The sequence below is a fragment of the Denticeps clupeoides genome, chromosome 13 (assembly GCF_900700375.1).
Source record: "Denticeps clupeoides chromosome 13, fDenClu1.1, whole genome shotgun sequence".
Classification (NCBI taxonomy): Eukaryota; Metazoa; Chordata; class Actinopteri; order Clupeiformes; family Denticipitidae; genus Denticeps; species Denticeps clupeoides.
The window spans coordinates 15,312,191-15,336,382 of NC_041719.1; the positions used below are offsets into that span (position 1 = coordinate 15,312,191).

A 24,192-nucleotide genomic window follows, 5' to 3' on the forward strand; every position below is an offset into this window, starting at 1 on the left:
CCAAGGGAGTTTCATGGACCTGAACCATGCAGCTGAAAAAGAAGCAGATAGCGCAGGACGGGGCATAACTGTGTGTCGAGGAATTTTGCTTTCATTTATTTCTTTATTTCTTTATTGCCTGCAAAAGAATGTTGTAATGAGGATTAGTCCCCATTTAAAAAGGAAAACCACTCACAGTCACTACAAGTTCCATTCATAACCATACAGCAGAACAAATAAAGCCTTTTCATGTTCATTAAAGTAATGCCCATTCAACCACCTGGTAAAAAGGATCAGTGTTGGCATATTAGTGAATACCCATCCAGGATTTTATCAGGGACTGATACCAAGCTCGAGCAATAGCGGAACACAGGGTCAGCTAAACCAAAGCCATTACTGGATAACTGGCAATGTTTTCCCTTTCATATGAAAGGATTATTGCAAATTCAGTCGATAGTAAGCAGATTAGGCTCAGCTTTGTGTTGCTAGACACCATAGGAAGAGAAATCAGCTTTAATCCTGCAAAACACAACAGCTTTCTGGCAGAGCAACACACAAACATCATGTTTAAAACATGAGACAGTCGGAGACAGGCAGGCTTCCGCTGGTTGCACACTTCAACACTCGGTGGAGCAACATGGTGTCAGGAAAGCGGCTAAATAAAGACTGGCGTCTCTCCTCATTATCAGGCTCGAGCGCGTTCTCGCTAACACCTTCAATTTATCGGAGGTGGCATTTCACAGAGAAATATCAGAAAGCAACCCCAAGTTAGACACTTTCTGCTGGGACATTGTGGAGGAATAAGAATAGCATTCAGTGAGTCTCGGCATGTCCATATAATCAGTGGATTTAAGCCCGGTGCGCTGAGTGAGAGCATCATTGTGCTCTAAAATTGCATTGGCTGGCTTACATTACAAGGGCACAGAGGTAATTTTTCAGCAAATTACCCTGCCCATTTCTGCAACGAGGAAAGCGTGGCAACTGGTAATGTTCTTGAAAATATCACAACAGTGATGGTTTTGCTCCAGGCTAGATAAAATGAACCCTGTTATAATTGATGGATTTATTAAAATGACCCACACAGCCAAACCATTAAGCCAGTAAACCTGATGCCGAACAAAAGTGTGCATGTATTTTGTTGGAGTGCCAATGTGTTTTTGACTATGTTAATTGGAGTCTGGTATTGTTTTTTAATATGAACATATGCAAGTGGAAACAGATTGGCAGAAATTGAAATGAACAGTAGATAAATAGAAAGGTAACACATTTTTAAAGGGTGATTGCTTAACACATTCACACACAAAAAAATACATCAAAGTTACATTTCAATCATGGAACCAGCATTCACACATTACGTTAACAACATTCTTATATTATTATGATGCATTAGATTCATAAAATGATATCCATTTTTTTGGTACGTAAGCTAAGTTGCATTACAGAAAAGTGGATTTTTAGCCAAATGTATTAACATCAACAACAACAACAACAACATTTATTTCTCATATAGCCCAGAATCACATACAGTATGTCTCAATGGACCCCACAGTTGGAACCCCCACACTTGCCCTTCCAGGGTAAAGTGAGCCTGCAATTGGTGTCAATGCAGGGTTGGCAATGATTTGATTAAAGGAAATATATTTGCACAATAATCATTCTTAAGATGCTTTGAACTACATGCCATGGTACTGTGTGCAATTTTTTTCATCTGGGTGCACTCGAAACAATGGTCACATTGCAGACATCGCTCTAATGTTTGGCTCATTTCTGTCCACCTGAAATTCGTATTAATCTGCATGCAGAAGAGTTGCCTCTTTTTAACTTGTTCACTGTTGGGTGGTAGCAGCCTAGTGGGTAACACACTCATATATGAACCAGAAGACCACAAAGTCACAGGTTCCAACCCCATTTACTACCATTGTGTCCATAAGCAAGACACTTAACCCTGAGTGTCTCCAGGGGGGCTGTCCCTGTAACCAATGATTGTAAGTCGCTTTTGATAAGGGGGTCTGATTAATGCAATAAATAAAAAAGGAAATGTTATCAAAATCCCATTTATGAGATGCTCATTAACATGAATGTTCAGCATAAGCCTTCAGGACTGTTGGAAACCATCCCAGGAGTGTGGAAATCCCTCACAGCAAAAGCCTCAAATGTTCAACATTTTATCCAGTTTGCTTTCTTTCTTTGTTTATTTCATAACCTCACATGTGTTATTTCATAGTCCTGTGTCTTGTAAAATAGTAGATGTGTCCAAACTTATGATTGGTAGTGTAAATATTAGGAATTGAACGATTTATGAAGCAAGTGTTACCAACAGTTGTAAAAGAACAGTTGCAGTCCCAGCACTAAAGTGTAAGACGGGAGCATTTTCTTTGCTGGTATCATAACCCTATTAAGTTGCTATCACCTCACCAGCACCTGTGTGCTCCTGTGATATATAAATACATTTTCCTCTGAGGTGCACATCTATGGGAGGGTGAGAGTGCTCCGCAGCGGCCGGCCAGCTTATCGGGCGCAGCTTATCGCTTTCCGACAGTTAGCTAAAGAGTAAGAGCCGAGGGGCAAGAGAGAGTAGCTACAGGTTAACTAGCCGCTGAAATGCTGGGCTGTGTTCGCCGGGCAAAAAGACACTTCCAAGGGTCAGTGTTGTCATCCATCAGCGTAGAAGGTGAAGGCATCAGTTGAGTGGCATTCAGCTGCAACTTCTCACCTTTCTTTAAGACTTTTAGACTTTTTTTTTTTTTTTTCCTGCGGGGGGGGGAGCCTTTCACAGCAGCTCAGGAATTCATTCATACTTCCATCATCGGTTGGTGGAATGCATCCCAGGCATAATGTGCTGGAAAACAACACCACTTCTGTAAACATACAGCAAGGCGAGATGAAAATAAAGGGCTGCCAAAACAAAAAGTGACAGTCTGCCACAACAACAACAAAAAAGATATCCAAGACAGAAAACGCTTGAGCACCCGCTTTACAGAAGACCAATTAATTCGATGGAGCGGAAATTTTTTTTTTTTTTCATTTGTGAGTTTAAATTGTGTTTGCGCTTCTGGATTTCCTCTACCACTGGTCTACAGCCAAGCAATTTATTAACTAAATACGCAGCAAGTGGCAAGTTAATTATGACCCGGGGTGAATGTCAGACTTGCACATATCACATAGCACGTTTTTTTTTTCTGCTGGGTCAAACCTCAGCAATATGCTTGTGGTGGGGCATTCCGACCTTCTCAAGGATGTTATGAGACATGTTCCTACAGGGAAGGCCACTAGGGAGAGGCACATATTCCACACAAATCCTAATGCGACAAAACTACTCTTTTGAGTAGTTTGTCCAATGCATTGTATTATTGCAGTATATTTGCATGTTATATTGCTATATATTGCAGCCAATGAGGATTTACATTTTCAGTTGTTCCTCTAATGGTAAAATAAGTAGTAATATTAATGCTATCCATCACAGCACTAAAAACCTTAAAATACCTATTATAAACTAAATATAATTTCAAACAAAATGAGAAAAAGTACTGGGACTTAGTACTTAGTTTTATCTTAAAAAGAAAATGCAGGTTTCACAAGTATTAATTCTGCTAATTCTGACATTACGTTCACTGTTAATAACTAGTGCTGTCAGAATTAATGTATTAATTGCAAAAATGTATTTATAAACATGGTAAAATAAATTAAGGCATCCAGTGCATTTTTAAAAATGACCAGACCATCTGCTCATCACTCCCTGTCTTACCTCTGTTTTCAACCTGCATCACAGCTAGCTTTAGTCTGAAGAATTAATCGTGTCACATTTTTATTTTTAATCAACTGACAGCCCTATTTATGACCAAATGCAAATCCATAATTATCCAAAATAATTTAATCTGATCCAAGCACACAGATGATATTCTGTAAATGTCATAACACAAACACGAACAATCGACATGGCAACAAGATTGGTGCAATACCTTTTGGTCCAGTGGGGTAGAAAGATAGAGAGAGGTGGCCGAGTAAGGAGACAGAGAGAGGGGGTGGAGAAAGAGAGGGGCTGGGCCTTCCACTCCAAACAGTGGTGAGCAGCGTAGTGTGCAGTGTGCTGCTGGTTGGGGGGGGAAGGAAAGCTTGCTGCACTGGGCTGATTTATTTTGTGCATATCTGTAAAGAACCTTCCATCTGGCGGCGCACAAAACCATCAACACTGTAATTAAAATGCAATTACCACCTCTCTCCTCCCCCAGCAACACTGTAATCCCTGAGAACTCTTTCCATCTGTGTGACACACAGAGAGCCATCTTCCCCTCACCTCTCCCTCCGTTCTCCCTCTTTCTTCGTTTTTTTATGGACGATCCTGCTGTTATAATAGCCCCATATCAGACTCATTTCCGTTCCCACCCCCAACCAAAAGGGTAGCAGAGAAAGTGCTGTTTTTTCCAGTATTAGCCGAGGTAAACACTATGAATCAGGCTCATGGAAGTTTTAACCGGATCCCTGCCTGCACTGCAAGAATCACTTCTTGACTTTTTTTTTTCTTTTGCTCACTCTACCTCGTGCACCTCCTACAGCTCAGTCTTTTCTGAGCCAACTACAGGCAGCTGGACCCCCCCTGAGTCAGGTTCTGCTCTAGGCTTTTCCCTTCTTTACCAGGAGTTTTCTATTGCAGTTGCTGAGGCAGCAAACTGTTTGTGGAAGTGCCTTCTGTAAAAACACGAAACGCAACACTGGCCACAAGGAACAGCAACCAAATCAAAGGCAACCCTTACAATACAGCATGGGACCTGAACACGTCACTCAGGCATTAGTACTGAAAATGAACGTTGGTGCTCTCCACGAGAGTGATGCTGCAGATGTTCCTTTGAGAATGCAAGGGTCAAACGGGAATAACAGTAAGGTCTCATTAAATGCTAATGTTCAAATGCTGGCTGATCGTGCACCCCTGCACTCAGCTAAGCCGTGTTTCCGAGCTGGGAGAGCCTTGACCGTTAGCCAAGCACAGCTCACGGCATCCTGCCAAAAGCTCGCAGACTCCCTGCATCTCATCCCCCGCACATCTTAACCTTTAAAGGAAGCCTGGACTCCTCAGGAGGACAAACTCACACGATAAGAGAATGCTTGGGGTGCACTCTCAGAAATTAAGTAGAAATTATGGAGGTCCCTAGATGGGAAGTGTATGCGTAGGCAAGTGTATGTATGATTTTGTATGTGTGCTTTGAGAGACGTTCTTTTTGTCTTGTTTTACAAATTACTGTTGGGACCTGGCAGCTATTTAGCAATATAATTGCTTTTTTAAATATTATATTTATTATATAGTCTGGGTATGTTGATGCTTGTGTGAAAAACTCTCCAGAAAGGGCACTTGGGCATTAAAAAAGGAATTGTATTTATTAATTTATCAAATGTATATAAATTGCACAGTGAGATTTTTTAAATCCTGATAACGCTATGATCAAAACGCAAATGATCAAAAATCTGGACCTTGAGAGTATAAAATTCTCATGATTCCTGCAATTCCAACAATATTGATACAAACATTCCTGCAAGTCATAATAATTATGATGGATTCATAATTATTGTGTGCATGTATAGTTTTGGTGTATGTACTGGTGTGGCAAGTGTGTGTGAACATGTGCTGGCTTGGGGGAAGGGGGCGTTACTCTCCCTTCTGATATAAGACCTTAATTGCTTCTGACTAAATCTGTAATTAAAATATATCACAGCTGCAGACTTACCTGTCTGTATGAGGGGGACTGCACAGGGACTCCAGTGACTGTCACAGATAAATCACTTCCACACACACACACACACACACACACACACACAATCGCAGCAGAGGCAAGGGACAACAGGAAAGTGATTAGAGGGGGTTGTGGGGGTTGTCTGGATGAAAGGAGAATGAGGGGGGAAAGCGGAAAAGTGTAATGTGCAAAGTATGTTGAGAAAAGAACAGAGAACAAAGTGACAGGCGCTGAAAGGGAAACCGTTGGCATTTGTAATAGCTGGCTGATATTTTCCGTGAACATTCTTAAGCGGTATTAAATGAAGAGAAAATAAAAGGTACAGTGTGCATGTTCCCCCATGGCTCAGCGGTAATGTGGTAAAATGAATAAGATGCCTCTGGCTACTACTGGAACAGCTAATGCTAGGGTCATGACAAAATCATCCCAGGCCTCTGCTGGTCGAACACTACATAGACCCGGAGGGTGACACTTAATAAACTTAAAACTTCTTCTGAAATCAGAAAAACTTTTTGATCCACAAATGCAAAAGTAAAGTGCACTTTAATGCACATGCCACTGTCATGAAAATGGCTGAAAACCATGTACCATGCCTAGCAATGCCACAAGTGAAAGAAGGATGAGAGGGTAATTGCACAGCTGAAGAAGCAGGCACAGGCAGGTGGTGGGTTAGGGAGGCACGGGGATGATATATGGAGCCAAGCCAGAGCCACTGGGGTTAAGCACAATTGTTGTTGCAGAAAAAGGACATTATTGGAAATGGTACCGTGGGCAGTGCTGTTGAATGGCTCGTGCTTCTCTGAGGCTAGCAATGATTTCCTCCTGTTTCCTCCAAAGCATTCCATCACTGCAAGCAGGATAAATCGGAATAGCTGCCTTACACTCCTCCAGTGACGTGAAATCTGTACATAGTCACCTTGGGAAATTCGAAGCCATACAAAAACTGCTCACTTAATTTTTTTTTTTTAAAACATTCAAAAAATGACCAAGCATGGGCTATGATGAAACTGTGTTAATCACATTTTTTAAGAGCTGTTGGCAGGCATTGCAGATGTGTACCCCCACAACCACAGTATCTATTACTGAATACTGATGTGTTTAAATGATGCTGATTACTGATAATAACCAATTAGGCGACATCATATATGTTTTTATTGATATACATTATTCACACAAGTATGTGCCCAACTCCAGTAATCTGTCAGACCCCAGTGCAGTTAAGCAAGAAAAGCAACTTTGAGTTTGAAAAGACATTAGTGGATGACATTGGGTGAAGTGGCCGAAAGAGTTTCTGAAGTACTTGAGCCGAGAGGACAAAATAATCAGAAAAAAAGAAGTCAAGTTGAGAAAAGTCAAGCATTCAATGATTAAAAAAAAATCGTCAAGCCGCATGGCTTGATTAATTAATTTCAGACTTTGGAAGTGGTCAGCATACATAGCCACACAGCCCACACATGGCCCCATTATGAGAATGAGGAAGAGGAGGGCTAATAACGTCCCTCTTCTATTCTGGTTTGATTACAAGACTGATTAGGAAAAAGGAGGGTTGTGTTGTGTGCCAATTTATATCTTCTGATCAAATAATGATGGGACCCACTGCTTTTATTGTACAAACATCACATTATTAAAATCGACTAATACAGACGCGCACTGTGCTGGAATGACAATCAAGCGAGAACATAGATCTGTATCTTCTAGAACAACTGGTATCCCTTTCAGCCCTCAGCTCCCCAGCAGCTGCACCAAAGCATATACATAATTTAGGACCGATTAAATGACTGACAAAGAGACAAAGTAAAGAGAATATAAAGACAGAATCCGGGCAAGGATGAGCCTAGAGAAATCAATCTATCTGAGCTTCGGCTTGGGCTACAACTTCCCCTGCCTCATCTATCAGCCAGGACTGCTGTGCTGGGAGACGTTAAAAGGCATTTCCACTCTTTCTGTAGGTCACACTGTTCATCAGTGTAGCTCAAACTTTCCCCCACTCTCTAACAGACTGAGCAAATAGCAAAGGCTTAGCTCTGCATACAGAAAAAAATATATAAAAAAGATGTCAGAATAAATTCATGCTTTCCAAATATCATGTTAAATATATGCTTTTCCTGTCTCTAATATAATTTAATATAATATCAATGTAAACGTTGCATAGCTTAGGTGTTATTCCTCTAACACCAAACCTATGTCTGCCATTTTCATTAGGTCATAAAGGTTTTATATAGCCCAGCCTGAAATGCCTTCAGAGACACAACCAAATGCATAAGCATGCACCCTCCTATAGAAAAACAAGGTTATTTGCCCAGGTAGAACACTTTAATCCAGTAGTATAACTTACATAGCTGCCTTGTCTGACCCATGGAACTGGAATAACAGCAGTAAACACTTACAACCGCATTATGCATTATGCAATCCAAGCTTGGAAAGCAATGACGATATGTTGTGTTTGCCATATCAACATTATTCTTCAGCAATATTGTGAAATGGAACGCTTGACTATGCTGGCTGCTGAATTTTCATGAAGCAGAGCAGATTGGTGTTATCCAGACAGGTGAAATAGCACTGTCTGCCACTGCCTTGGCACTTTCCACGGCATTTACAGCGGCCTGTTCCCAGACCAAAGTGAGCTTGTAATCTTGTCATTTCTTGTTGCCGACGACATGCAGCAAGCTCCCCCCTGCCTCCCATTCCTGCACCGGATCTCTCTCACCGTCCCTGTTAGCAGTGCACAAGCAGATCATACAAAAATTAAATTAATTAAGACGTCATTTTATGATGTGCCACTCCATAATTCAGTTTCTTTCTTTTTTTCTACATAAAAGAACACCAAAGTAGAAAACTGTTGCGAAGAAAAGAGCATCCGCTGCATGTTGCATCCAAATAGAGCAGAGCTCTGTTAAACACATAGTAGCAAGACAACCACACTCTGTAACATTTTTCTGCAAACCAACAAGTTGAGAAAAGGCTGATCAGCATGAATTGACAGCAGGCCAAGGCTGCCCCATTGATTTGTTTACTAATAGCAAGTGGAAACGGCAGACTGCCTCTCGACTTTCAATCCAGCCAGGGCACAGAATAATCAATAGTATTTTTGTTCTTTCGGGGCTATAAAGAGATTGCTGGTGCTGATATGGAAGATACTGAAGACATAAAAAAGTAAACCTTTTTACCCAGACGTAGGCCTCTAGGAACACAGAACAAGACACCCAATAAGTGGCCGAGGGTTGGATTGCATCTGATGTTTTTTTCTCGTATGACCTTGAAAATTGAGATATTTTAGTATGTTGCAAATGAACAGGAAATGTGAGAGGTTTCTGAGAAGCAAGGTCAAGGTATAAAAGGCATCGAAATGCAACAAATATCAAAGCTTTTTTTTATATATGGCCTGAAACAATAAACATATTGCATATTTTTATTTCCTTTAATAAAATATTGAAATAAACATGAAAAACTATTAATTATTTATCCTTGCTGATATTAGTCAGGATAATATTCATAAATATGTAGCCGAACATGACATACAGTTGGTACAGGAAAAAAAATCGGACTTTTCACTTTTTGTTATATTGCAGCCATTTTTTTCCTCAATGTACACACAGCACCCCATATTGACAGAAAAACACAGAATTGTTTACTTTTTGCAGATTGGAGAAGGTTTTTGTCCAGGATATCCCTGTACTTGGCTGCATTCATCTTTCCCTTGATTGCAACCAGTTGTCCTGTCCCTACAGCTGCAAAACATCCCCACAACATGACGCTGCCACCACCATGCTTTACTGTTGGACAGGTGATGACCAATGTCTGGTTTTCTCCACACATACCACTTAGAAATAAGGCCAAAAAGTTTTATCTTGGTATCAGACCAGAGAATCTTATTTCTTACCATTGTGGAGTCCTTGAGGTGTTTTTAGCAAACTTTCACAGAGGAGAGGCTTCCGTTGGGCCACTCTGCCATAAAGCCCCAACTGGTGGAGAGCTGCAGTGATGGTTGATTTTCTACAACTTTTTTCCTATCTCCCGACTGCATCTCTGGAGCTCAGCCACAGTGATCTTTGGGTTCTTCTTTACCTCTCACCAAGGCTCTTCTCCCCCGATAGCTCACTCTGGAGCTCAGCCAGCTGTAGGAAGGGTTCTGGTCATCCCAATCGTCTTCCATTTTGAGGATTATGAAGGCCACTGTGCTCTGAGGAACCTTAAGTCCAGTCAGTATAATCAAACACAGATGGACTCAAATGAGGATGTAGAACCATCTCAAGGATGATCAGGAGAAATGGACACCACCTGAATTAAACATATGAGCATCACAGCAAAGGGTCTGAATACTTGGGACCATGTAATATTTCAGTTTTTCTTTGTTAATAAATCAGCAAAAATGTCAATAATTCTGTGTATTTCTGTCAACATGGGTGCTGTGTGTGCATTGTGGGGGAAAAAAATTAGTTTTTCAAATGGCTGCTGCAATATAACAATTTAAGGGGGTCTGAATACTTTCCGTACCCATTTAATACTCTGTATGCCAATAAATTAAAATCATGCGGCATATATTGATAGGAGAATTGAGAGCTTTCGGATTTTGAGATTTAGAGTTCAATTTGACCAAAAGCATTTCACTACACACCATAGAACTCAGGAAAAACAACAGAAATCTGGCTGAAGTACTGCCTTGGCAGTGGACGCAATCCCAACAGTAAAACTTTTTAATAATACAAGAGAACGTTCAACTCCAAGGTGTTATTTTGAAGCCATATAAGTCATATAATGGAACCGCTTAAAAAAAACATTCCATTAAGCAATGAACATGCATGGATGAGCTGATAAACAGAGGTGGTGGGGAAAAAAACTACAGTAGAGAGACGGCTCAAGGCATGCGTTTCCTCTGTAGGTTTAGGGGGACAGGGGAAAGGAGAGAAGGGGCAGATGGACTGATAGAGACGTTGATCTAATTGAGTCTGACTTCTTTCACCACCTACCCCACAGCCCATCTGCACACAGCTCAGGACCCACCGCACACGTCCAAAACAACACACTGCACCTCCCCACATAAATCTCCGCTCAGCGCGCCTGTCGGCAGGAGAACATCTGGGCAAGATTCACACCATCCAACCTTGTGCCAACCTGCCTAATAGCCTATGGAGTCAATTATATAGGAAAATGTACTGGCTTAATTGTTAACAGTGCCATCTGGATAATGGCAGTTTTCAGAGGAAAAATATTTCTTACCTGGTCAGCTGGGATTTTTACTCTAGAGCATTTGTGTATAACCTGAAGAGGAACTGCTTCCCCAACACACACACACACACACACACACACTTAATGGGGTCCCTGGAACAAGCAGGGGTCTGGTCTCTATCTTCATTACTATGCAAAATGCAACTGGGTCATTCAGCAAATTAACTCTTCATAGGTGGGAGTGGACATGTGGTGACATGAAAGGCTGTGACAAAGCCTCTCTGCCACTCAGTCACTCCACGTTCTTCCATTTCCTTTGCCACAGTTGTCGCAGAGAGGAATTTTTGATTGGTGAGGATGATGTTGGTGCTGGGCAGTAGCATGTCTCATTCATGTCACCCCTTGTATTTGTCTTTAATATACTTATTGTGAGAAATCAATGCATTTTTTGGCAGGTAAAACCTTGAGCCAAATAGTTAAATGTTATTTATAACTTGGAAATTTATAACAAATATTTTGTAACACATTTTCTCCTGTCAAATTCCAGAGAGCAGAGGAAAAAAAGTTAAGAAAAAAATTATCTCTGTTGTAAACATTGATTATCAACTATCAATTCACAGACCTGTTAGGAATCTTTCTTAATCGTAGGTTTTTTATTTCAGGAATATTTTTGGACGTATTTCAAAACTCAATCCCCCAGAGCAAACAACAAGAGCATAAATTCTCTGACTGCAGGTGATGCTACAACAAATGTGATTAAGCGGGACTCAGGGGCGCAGGGGCACAGGGATGGAGTTATTTATCCAGGCCTGTGAGGGCTGACGGTGTATGAAGGTGACAGTAGAAGGGGCGCGGCAGGAGAAGACAGAGAGGCCTGTGGGAGAAGGTAAACGGAAGGGAGGAATGAGGAGGAATGGAGGACTGGAAATGGGTGTGAGCTCATTCAGGGAGGGCTGAGGTGGGCGGTTTGAGATGGGGATGGGGGGTGAGGGCTTCTGATATATTGAAAAACACATTTACTTAGTGTGTCCAGAATACAGCTCACAAATCCTGGCATGAAGGACAATTTGGAGCTTTGGGGAGAAAAAAGAAGATGAAGAAGAGGGAACAGGGGAAAAAAAGCAGCAATGGGGGTGAATGGAGCAACTCAGCCACTTGCTGGTAGAGATTTTCTCAGGTCATTTCATCTCTGCTTTCTTCCACTGTTTCCCAAAGGCATTTGAGGATTCTTTGAGTCGAAACAGGAAGCCCAACCCCTGCCACCCCACCCCCTTCCCCCATGAATGCAAATGTCCAGAATACAGAGAACGCTTATGTCATGCTCTTTTCACATTTCAAAGAGCAAAGCTACAGGATCACATCTCTCTGAATCTTATATTTTATGGCAGAGCCTACTGAACTTAAGCCTGTCCTTTTGTACTTTTTTTCTTCTGGAGGGAAAAATGCTCATTTAGGGAATAATACATCAGCTGGTAAATGTAATAGCATTTGTTTGCATTGGTGTTATATTATAAAGCATAAGTATGAGAACAACTGTGAAAACGGTGATGGAACTGGATTTCTCCACTTCACTGACACCCAAGCAGCTTCTCCTTTTTGACCTAATTGAAACAGAAGCAATGGCAGCAAGCCATCCCCTGTGAGATGAAACAAATGTGTGTTTGATTTGTTATCATTTGTGAAGCAAGGGGTTAAAGAAATAAGAACCCACGCTAACGGCACCCTGACAAATGGAGACCTGGGTATATGAACCATGAAATGAACACTCTAGCAATTTGAAGGCATGAGGCTTTCAGCACCATGGCCAGCAACAAAGTGCCTGCAACACCTCACTGCATGAGCGATGGTATTTACAAGGGGTGGAAAGAGAAAGGCAGAGTGGTGAAAAAAGAGGAAAAAAAACAAAGAAAACTGAACGAAGGAGAGGGGGTCCCAGTGGTTTGAACCATGGAAACATGCACAAATAACAACTCAAAAACATTAACTAAACAAGGAGCTCAGTGCATCATCAAAAAACAGACACCACGGATGGTCTGATTGCCCAGCCACTAATAATTGTCTTTTGAGATCCACTGTAAATTGTTTCATCGGCACACATTTTTAAAAACTGATAAGAAATGGCAGTGAAATTATGCCAAAAAAACACTCAACAAATAGGTTTGCTATAACACTATGACCAACAGATAGTTTGTGATGTCCTCTGATGATGTGAGACAGGTTCCTGTGTTCAGTGACACCAGTCTTGGAGTTTTTGTGTTTGAAAACAACACAACAGTGCAACCAAATACGTCTCTAAGCATAACAGGCATTTGTGTTTGTCTACTTATTTATTGAGGACACCATTTACCTTACTCTAGCGAAGAAGCCCCACACTTCTTTATATTAATTAAAGGTCTGTGATCAGTTATTGGTATGATGGTATTGATGGTTTGGAAATATCTGAAACGAAGTCAGCACTGTGCATTTCATTAAGTTGAGTAAAGTACTTAGTCAAAAATGTTATCCATTCCAAAATTACTAATCATCTGCCTCAGATTGCATTCAGGTTGTGTTAATTGTGTTTTGGGAAAGTAATTTGTTACTTATTAGTAAACGAATTAATAATGAGCCATTCAGTTACACAAAAGAATCCATCCAAACAAAAGTCATTTGTTTCTAAGTGACTCCCACTCTGTATTCCAGATCTGAAGACTTTAAATTAAGATTTGTTGCTCATCCTTGATTTGTTCAACCACTACTTCAAACAAACTGCACTGTTTATAGTAGCCTTTTGCATACTATGTAGAGCAACAGAAGGCTAACATAAAACTTTGACAGTGAAATATCATCCTTAGGTTTTTGTAAGAATGCGACCTTTGAGGCTTCTGACCACTGAGCTAAGTGGACTGGGGGGATTACATCAAAGTGCAGACCTTCTTTTTCTCAGAATCTTCAGACAGACTTGCTTATTGTACCAGTACAAAACAAAAAGTAATAGTGTGACTTTTAAGAGGCCTAATATCTAAGGCTAAAAAAGAACATGAGCCTCATCACATCTGCTTGTCAAAGAAGGCAGCAACAATAATATAAAGCATTGGCTATTACCATAATTTATGTAGTTTGCTAACTTACTTAGTCGTTATTGGATTTAATTGTTTATCAGAATATCTCCTGGAATCTAAGAAATTGGTGAATAGGGATCCTCAATTTTCAATGCTCACCGTTCATAATCCAGTCTTTAACAGAACAGTTTCTTGTAGAAGTCTGTTGGCTCTGTAGAAGATTATTCTATATTTTATATAGATTCATTGTAGAATGTATCTAGTGTGTTTTGAAATGAACAGTTTTAGTGGGATGAAGCCCATTTAATAGTAAACAAGCTCTTCAAAGCCCTATCTGTTGCTGTGCCTTGCATCTGGACCTGGAGAGAGAAATAGCGCTATGAGAGCCACAGACGTGTGCCCAGGTTAATTCTGTTTACGCTGATGATGGGGCCAACAACAACTCCACAACAGTGGCAAGCAGAGGGGGAAAAAAAGCCCACACTGTGCAAGGCCCATTTCTCATCACAACATGACCTGCAATTATTAAGCCATGAAATTTAGTTAGCAATCCGTTCTCTGGGTGCTGAATTGGCTGATTTGTTTATAATGAAAGTCCTCTTGCTTCTGAATATTTCCATCAAATGTTCCAGTCAAGCTCTGACTACTTCACTAGCTAAAGGGGGCTAATAAAAAGGCATGCAGTATGTTCTTTTAAGAATCCTAAAGAAACAGGAAAAAAGCATGGATTAGTCTAGAGGTCAAAAATCTAAGCTATCAAATGTGTAATAGGGCGTGTCAGATAATATATAATATAGATAATTATCATGATCCAGAGTTCGGACCAAAGATTTATGTTGGTCCTGTTTTATTATGTTTCCTGATTGTTTTCACCTGTGTAGGATTGTATAAAACTGCCCTGTTCGTATCTGTTCACCAACAGGTCATTGTTAGTTGATGTTTCCCTTGTATTAAAGCCCTGTTTCATGACATTGTGCATATGCATCCTTCATCCTCGCCATGTCCAGCCATCGTGACAGAAAGACCTGACCAGATTTGGACGCAGCCAACACCGCCCCGCTGAGATCCAAGGAGCCGTGGTTTGCCCCAGCCCCCTTGTCCCTGGCCAGTGTTGGCTTCATGTTCCGCAGGGTCCTGTTGTGCCCGATGGGATTTCCTGACGTTGAGGACACCTGTCCCATTGTCCCATGTCTGGTGGTGTTCAAGATTCCATGTATGGACTTCCCCCAATGCCGACATCTCGTCCGGATTCCAGCTACGCACCTCCGGTAATCGCCAGTTTCTTGCAAAGGTCAAGTTTGGACCAGAGCTTCATGTTCGTCCTGTGTAATGTTTTCTGATTGTGTTCACTGAGTAGGATTGTATAAAGCTGCCCTGTTCGTATCTGTTCACCATCAGGTCATTGTTAGTTGATGTTTCCCTTGTCCTGTCTACCATGTATTAAATCCCTGTTTCATGACGTTGTGCATATGCGTCCTTCTTCCTCGTCATGTCCAGCCATCATGACAGTAATATATAGAAATTGATCATACAAATATTTTTTTAAAAAGGTAAAAGTTTTACTTGTAACCAAAATAACTAAGCTTGTATAGATATACAAAGAGAAAAAGCGACGTAATGTCAGGATTGGCTCCAGGTGATCGCTACAGCTGAAGCCAATTTAAAAGGCTGTGACTCCGCCCATTCTGCAGCGACAACATTTTGGTGTACTTGGTCATGAACTTGACTTCCGTTGGTGAATGTGTTTATGTTTTGAGTTCTGGCAACCGCCACACACCAACGGGCAAGTTTATGTTCTCCCCTTTGTTTCACTGTTTTTCCGTGTTTATTTGTGTTTATTTATTATTATTAATAAATCCTTGTTTCCCATAATGTCCCGCTTCTGCGCTTCCCTCCCCCGTCAGCTCGTAGTCATGACACGTAATTTCAGATTTATGTCAGACCGTTGCTGTTGCTAGCTCGAGAGACTTTAAGGGCATGCGTTAGCCACTAAATAAATAGGGCACCAAAATTCATTTTAAATAATGATGCTTATTAATTAGATACTGGGTGAGGGGCATCCTATGGGTAACAATATCTGAATATATCATTTAGTGGCATTCATCTTGTATATTTTTATTATGTTGTGTATGGTCAAAATTTAACATGGGAAACTGCCTAAAAAATGTTGCTTAGGAACAACACCAGCAGGAAGAACATGGAACAACAACAAAAAAATCCTGGTTTGCTTGTTTGTTTGTTTATTAATGTAATGGCTATGTATGTAAGACCATATACATGTGTGCGTGTGTTATAACATTTTTATTGTGTAAATATGTATTGTATAATAATAGCAATGACACAAGCAGGGTTGTGCAGTACTGTGAAAGTGCATCACTGATGTTTACCAGTTACAATGTAACATGATGCAGCATTTCCTCTCATGAATTAGTTCTCAAATAATCAATAATGGAATTTCCATTATTGACAAACAGTATCAGCAAATTCACCCTTGTATGACCGATGTGGCCCTGACCAAAACACTTAACCCTGTGTTGCTCAAGGAGACTGCACATGTAGTAGGTGTAGCAGATGTGTTGTACACATCTGGCAGTGTAATGGAAGTGCTTTTGGAACAGATCTGGGAACGTTCCTAACTGTGTGAAGTGTGGAATTATGTCACTCCACATAGCTACAAAGCTACACTAGCTACAAAGTCAAATCTCCATCACTCACACTGACTGATTTAAAGGATTTTAGCCTGAACTCCTTAAATTGCAGGAAAAAGGCAGCAAAGGAACAAAAGTAACTACATTTTGGGTTAAGAAGCTGGCAGTAGTAGTTGGTTGGCCATTGCTAACCAAATACTGCAACAAGTTTTGATGTGTGGCACTTAGATGTGAGCAGCTAATGGAAGAATGGTGTCACAGTAATGGGTTGTAATTAAAAATTGCATCTCATCAAACAACATGCCAGTTGAAAGGTCTTCTTCTTGCTTTTCTGCGAATCACTGAATACAGACAGTATAAAATCATTCTTAATTACACATTTGTCACACAAGAAGAATTCGGTCTGCTGTGTGTGTGTATTTGAGCGCACGTATGTGTATTAGCTGCACACTACATGGTTAATTCAGTTAATCCAGCAATGTTTTTTTTCTATTCTAATGATCCTATTGCATCTGAAAAAAGAATCCCTGGGAGGGTCTAAGGGTGCTGGGGTGTCGACATTCCCCAGCTACGCTCCACATTTACTGCGCATCCAATTAAAATGTACAGCATTCATGCTTGCTGTCGCCTACACAAAGATTAGTCTACACTGGGGGTCATTTTGTTTTACAAAATGGTGCTCTAATCTCTTGAACAATTATGGCATATTGAATGCCATTAAGATCTTTAATTAAGGCAAGTTTAATCTGATATTAAATCTGAAATGTTCAGACAATTAATCAATTTGACAAACTGTAATGAATTAATAAGCAATTCTGTTTTTCTAATTATGATGGAAAAAGCCCACAAATATATGGAAATCTGATTGCCAGTGTGATTGTTCAGAAGACAGATTGTGATACTGTGGGGGTCATCAGACTAGTTAATGCAAAGTTTTCATTTGTATGATGATTGCCCAAACACCAAACAAGTATCTGGTTCTAATTATGGATGGATAGATAATGGCATTAAAACCATGATATCGATTCCCTTCTCATGCAAGTGAATCAGTAGGAGGGTACAGTCTTTCTCTTTCCATTTGAAACTATTGTCATAAATGTGAAAATAACAAAAGAGTGAACAATTCAGTTCAAAGGAAGAGCATCGTCAATGTAAACATTTCAACCATTGGCCACACTTACTATGAACTATGAAACAAAGAAAACTATGTTTATGTGAGGTCTGACCTATGACGCAGATTCAAAAGTAGCTACATCCTATTCTATGGACAGTGAAGGAACATGACCCATTTTCTACACGCGCATTTCTATTTCTTTCAAATGGAGCCACATGGCCGCTGTTCTGAAACACAGGAGCAGCGTGCTGGCCTTGTGTCCACGATGCCAAAGAGTACAAAGTCTATTTTCTCCAGTGAAAATATTTTCAGTGTTGTCATGGGATTGCAATAAGAGACCAATTCTGCAAACCTGACTTGGAAAATTTACTTGGAAACAATGATGTTTCCCCATCTTTTTGGCCCATGGGCTCAGGTCTTCAGTAGGTATAATTCTCTGGGTGATTTGATCTCCCACTTCCATCTTAACACAGGGCTCCCCCTCACAGATCTAATTTGAAGTCTAATGAAAACATTATTTACTTAGCATTTTCACAGGCGACTGTGGAACGTGTGGTAAACAAATTTCCCTACAACGTTCGGTAAATAACCCTGACTGCTACTAACCACTAATACATACCTAATAAAAGAATAAGTGTTACTGCTATATTCAAATTGCATCAGTGATCTCCTTCACACAGCTGTATTTGCAGTACAATATCCTACTGCAATTTTTCCAGCAACAGTCCGGATAAACAGTCCTTTATGTTAGTGCGACTTGCACTGCAGGACTTGGCATTAATGATTTGGCATTTTACCTTCTATTGCTGCGATTTTTCTCGCATGTGTCACGTTTTGACAATGTGAGAAGTTTGAAATGAAACATAGGTCCCTTTTCCCTGCAGAGGGTAAATCTCTGCACCCAGAAGACGAACAACAGATGTTTATTCTGATCAACCAATCGCATACAAACCTATACGAGGGAAAGGCACAGAGAAATGAAACAAAGGTTTTTCCATTTTCCCTGATATTTACAACAGACGACAAATATTTCTTCAGTTATTTTATAAGCTGGAAGTGGTATTGTGTTACAGGCTTGTGAAAATTCGTAGGTTTAAACAGGAGAAACATGACTTACTTTTGTTCCAGATATTAAACTCTGAACACCACCACCAGCTGGGTAAAGCAAAGGCTCTCTCTGGGCTCCCATGCAGAGCAACTTCTACAGCTGCACGCAGAGCTCCAGCTCTGCCAAGAACGTGCAGAAACTTTTTCAGTCGGTGCAAAATGTTTAGTCACGCAGAGATCCACAGCATACAGAGCATCTGTCCGTTTTTTGTAAGTGCCCATATTTTATTGATAAAGCAGAACACATTCAAATGCAGCCATAACACCGCCGATCGAAGCACATTACCGGGGTTCATTACTGCCTCTCCATTCTTCAACGCTGGCTGTCTCAGGGGCCCACACTAAAGATATTCGCCTCCTGTGTGTGTGTGTGCGTGTGTGAGACTTTTAAAGTATAGGTTTCCTCATGCATGTGTGTGCTGGTCTCCCGCGTGTGTGTGTGTGTGTGTGTGTGTGTGTGTGTGTGTGTGTGTGTAAGACAATGTCCTGTGCAATTCCTCTGTGTGTGTGCGATTGTGGGTGGGAGGGACAGTGGGAGTATATGACAGCAGCCAGGCCACGGTAAAGTAAAGTGATGAAAAATTCATGCTGAATGCAGACCGGGCATCATAAAGCAGCAGCTGGGGGACGCATAAACGTTTTAAAAATAAAGAAATAAATAACTGAACAGAAGAACGTCACATAAAAATAAAGGCAAGGGGGAGGAAGCAGCATGGCGGACTCCCTCAGGGGCTCTGCGGGCTGCAATGAAGAAGTGCTGCTTTGTTTCATTGACATTCTCTTTTTCTGGATCTACCTGCAGCCATGACAGCAGAGAATACACACTGTCAGAGCCAGAGCCTCTGATTTATGGAGCCGACGAGTTCAGCTGCTGGCGACCCCAAGGTGCTGCTGGGAGATATAAAAACCACTGCACAGGCCCACACCCATCACAGGGCCATCTTTCTTCTCTGTGTTGCCCCCAAACCACGCACACCCACCTACTCCATCGCACTTGTGTTTAGCACTTCACCTTTCAGATGGTATTCATATCTTCCCATTTTCATAGACACACCCAGCAGATATAGACAGAAAAACATATTTTGAAATTGTTTTATGATAATCATTTGTTAGGTGTAGACTGACAACAACAAACTATCAGCATCAATGTCATCTCAGCTCCGACTAAAAGACCCGACTATGACCTGTTACATAAAAAAGACACCCAGGCAATCATTTTTGTTTATGTTGCTCAAAAAAGATCCTGTCAGACAACAGCAGATCAGCCGAAACCTCAGCCGAGCCCAAAGCGAACTCTCCCAACCTCCAACTGAGGCATAAAGAAACATGCAGGCTCGGCTAAATAGGATGCAATGTGTAAAAGGGTCAGACACTCCTAAAGGCAGCCCTTTAACAAAGTTCTCCACGGAATCTAGGCAACCTACCCATGATCACGGCAGCCTGCACTGAAACCAGAACAACACCGCTTTCACCTAACAACATTAGCCATGAACACTGGCTGACAGCACATGCTTCTGCTCATCCCCCTTTACATCACATCGCAGAAATCTGATAGCGCTGAACAGTGAACAGACTAGACCAGAGAAGAGAAACAAATTGAAGTTGAAGGCCACAGAAATACCATGAAAATGTATTGGTCTTTAGTAGCATTGGTCAACATGAGACATGGCCCTGCTGGGTTTTCACAGTTTCAACATGAATGCCAAAATGTCTGTATATAAACAGATTTTAATTTAGGTACTTACAATGTATTGGTCAGTGTTAAATGATCAATAATCACATCCCTGTGACAGGATGACCCTTTGATTCTAACTTGTAAATGTTGTTTGTTGCTAGTATTTTATATTGTAATTTTTTTTACATATTTGCTCTACATATGTAAGTTTAAGGTGGCTCTGAATGTCATTATGAGCTATTTGTATCCATTGTTGTCTTACTATGGGATTTTAGGCACTTACAAAACTAACAAATAGTTCTAATAGATCACACAGCTCCTCATAGCTTATATATTATATCTGTCTCTTTAAAATAAAAAATCCAGAATGTTAGCATTCAAGAAAAAGTCAGAATGTCAGCTATTTGCTTAATTTTTCCCATCCCTTTCACTAAATTAAGAAGGTGCTATAACAGCATTTTCAAGGGCAAATAAATGTTAAACAGCTGGCTCATGTCCTCCTCTGAGACTCATAGCTATTACACAGCACTGTCATAAGTCCCAAATGATGGTTTAGATGCACCACCTCAGAACAGTTACAGGCCCTGTCCCTCATCGGGCCTGCACCAGCGGCCTCACAATGCTCACTAACCAATGCACCATGCAGCTAAATCTGCATCCATCTCCGCACACCCCCCATTGCAAATAAACACAGAAACAACATCAAGAGAACAATTTGCAGAGTAATTAGCTTCTGACGAACAAACAGCAGCGCAAGAAGGGGTCTGTGCAGCTGATTAAATTAAGCACATAAATAGAAACAAAAAGCCGCATCAAAGCAGCACGCTGGTGCTGTTTAGCAGCTCAGCACTGTTTAATCAACACCGTGAATCAGCCCGATCCCAGGCCACTCGTTGGCACCACCAATCCCTCCGCATCTAAACACTCGCTGGGGGCCAGGCGACATGTACCCACTCTTCATACTAATTCAGACAACAAGGGGTTACAAACAGCAGCCTAGGGAGCATTTACAGGCAAAATGTGTTACGGACCAGGGCACAGGGCCCATAGGTTTTTTTTAAAAGAAAGGTCTAATTACAACATTTAGCACCCACAACCCCATTCACCCAACCAAAACCTCCAAATCTACAGCTGAATTTAGCCCAACTTAAGAGCTGTGCTGGCATGAAAAGACTATTTGATTAGAGCAGCAGTTGTTTCATTTGGGGTGCAGCAGATTGTGGAGCATCTCTATCCAATGCACAATCTGTATTCATTATGCAGGGTAAAGGATGATCCATGTCCTGACTCCCCAGTGGTAATTTCATGCAGATGCACACGGCCCTGGTCGAGCCCACCCCTACAAGCACCGCCAGCAACATCCTCTGGACTATTTTCTGCCATTCAGTGAGTCCAAAAGGAGCCTAGCTGGCACCCCACCAAACATCCTTTTTTATTTTGTCTGATATGTACAGAGAAAATGCAACAGTATGCAGATGCAGTCTTTTACTTTTCTGAGTGTGTGCGTGCATACCTGTGTGGAGGACAATGAAGGGGGCCTTTAACAGTTTCTGGCGGGTATATCACACAGCGGTATTCTGGTGTGTTATGGTGCCCAGCTGCGGTTGCCACTCTGAGGGAAACACAACACACTAAAGCATTGCTGTGAAATGAAGGGTTTGTGCACAGTAACAGGTAGGATCCTGACTTCCCTGGTTTCGGCAACTGCATTATGTGTCTGAGCTTCATGCTCACAAACAAAACAGAAACTTCATACATATCTGAAAGTTAACCAGTAAAAATGGATGGAGTTACAGGGTACTGATACCATTCCTCTTTACAAGATCCAGATCATCCAGGTTTCCATAATGTCTCACTTGTGCATGTTCCTCTTCAGTCACTCCACGGGTTTTCAAAGCGCCTCAGGATACATGACAGAAAGTTTATTGTATGGTTAGCATCTTTCCCCACATTAGTTTTGTGGGTTATCTTTCCAATGTCATTAGATGACTAAAGGAATTTGCCCTTAGTTTCACCTCGTATTTGTACCCCAATTAACCAGGAAGTTAAAGGTCCCTTTACATTATTTTTTTGGTTTTATATAGATCTTAGTTGTCCCCTAATACTGTATCTGGTCTCCAAAATTCAGCCTTGGTGCAGAATTACAGCCACATTTAGCTAGTGCCACAATGAGTCCCTCACCAATGAGATTTCTTCAGGATGTGCCATCTTTCAATGCTAATGAGGAGGAGAGAGGCAGGAGGAGAGCAGCCCATAGAACTTGAGCATTCAAGGAAATGGCGTCATCAAGACCATTCACCAACCACAATGTTTGACGCAAACGGAAAGTCGTGACGAGGTTTCTCCCGAAAAAAAGTCTCGCATGACAGAACTAAAAAAATTAATTTGTGCTCCTTTTCACATCCAATCACAGAGCAACTACAATGCTTTGCACATTTGGAAGCCATGACAATTGGTGGAGATAATGTTATAGGGGAGAGGTGGGACATTCTTTGGAGGAAAAAGCATGAAAAAACAGGAAGTTCCGGTCGCGGTCCTTTCATGGTTTCCAGGGGATCAGGCAATTCTCGAAGTCGTGGGCAGGCGAAGGTCATATTTCAGGAATCACAATTATCTTGGGGCTTGGGTGAGAGAGCTAGCGTCTCTGGCGAGTAAACTCATACAAAGAGCAGGCGTGTCTCCTTGGGGTTACCTCACTTTTATACTTGCCCCCGCCCGCTTCCATTTCCTCTTCCGGGTCGTCGTCTCCCAGGCTGGTGAGGCGCCCTCTAGCGGGCTGGAGGCGCGTTGGCCATGACAAGGAGGTAACTTTTCCTCTTATGATGACATAAGGGGATACATTTTCATGATAGGGGACCTTTAATCAGAAAGTTTGGTGTTCTATTACATTCCAATGCACAATATGCACAATAAAAATGTGAAACATTAATAACACAACAATTCCATATAATTTCCAGTGGTGACAATGGTTTCTCTCCTTGAATTCATGGTTTATCTGTTTTTTTTGTGTAAGATGTGCCAAAAATTGTGGGAGGAAAATGTTTATGCATACCAATGACATAAGTGCATATGAATATAAAGTACACAATTTTAAAATGTCAGCCACCATAAAATTAGATTTAAATTATTACAGAAAAATAACATTTAATGCAAGGGTTTGGCCAAAAGGTATTTTTTGAGTGCATCTTAAAATTACATGCATCTGCAGATTTCAAAGTTCTCAGCAGAGTAAGTTTCTCCTCACATGTACACCTGGGTCACTCAGATTAGAAGGTGCTCGCTTGGGCCAATTAGAGTTTGTAAACCAGTTGAAGAAAAAACTCTTACTACAGCTAAATTGGTTCAATTTATCTAGACTTTGTGAAGGCTCATGCCCACACTGCAGTTCCTGTACCTACAGAAGCAGAAAATAATAATACTGCAGAAACAAGGTCTTAAAATTGAAATAGAGAGGATGGATCACACTTCCCTGGTCCAGGTTCAGAGTAGTGTGCCTAAACCACCAGAGGACAGCAAAATAAGGCTAAATATCACCAGTTATTCAACTATTATCACCTGTTTTTATTTGCAGTTTGGTACCACAGATTAAACATGACAGCCCTAGAGGAAGGAATTGCTTTTTTTCAAGTGCCGGGGTCCAAGGGGAAGAAAGCACAGAAGCAGGACATTATGGAACTCAAAATGATTTATTATAAATGCAAGCAAAAATGGCTCAAGGGCCAAAACAAAGGAAAAGAAG

General features: G+C 41.1%; 1 protein-coding gene across 6 annotated transcripts in view; it reads right to left on the bottom strand.

The window, feature by feature from the left end:
* The window catches only part of agbl4 (AGBL carboxypeptidase 4), a 260,027-nt gene that overhangs the window by 206,056 nt on the left and 29,779 nt on the right, over positions 1 to 24,192 (bottom strand). The window contains exon 1 of one of the 6 annotated variants that reach the window (XM_029001910.1): positions 21,967 to 22,050. The exons of the other annotated variants lie outside the window; for them this stretch is intronic. The gene's annotated coding sequence lies outside the window, so the exon portion shown is untranslated. Of the gene's footprint in view, positions 1 to 21,966; positions 22,051 to 24,192 lie in introns of those variants that run through there. 6 annotated transcript variants of the gene reach the window in all.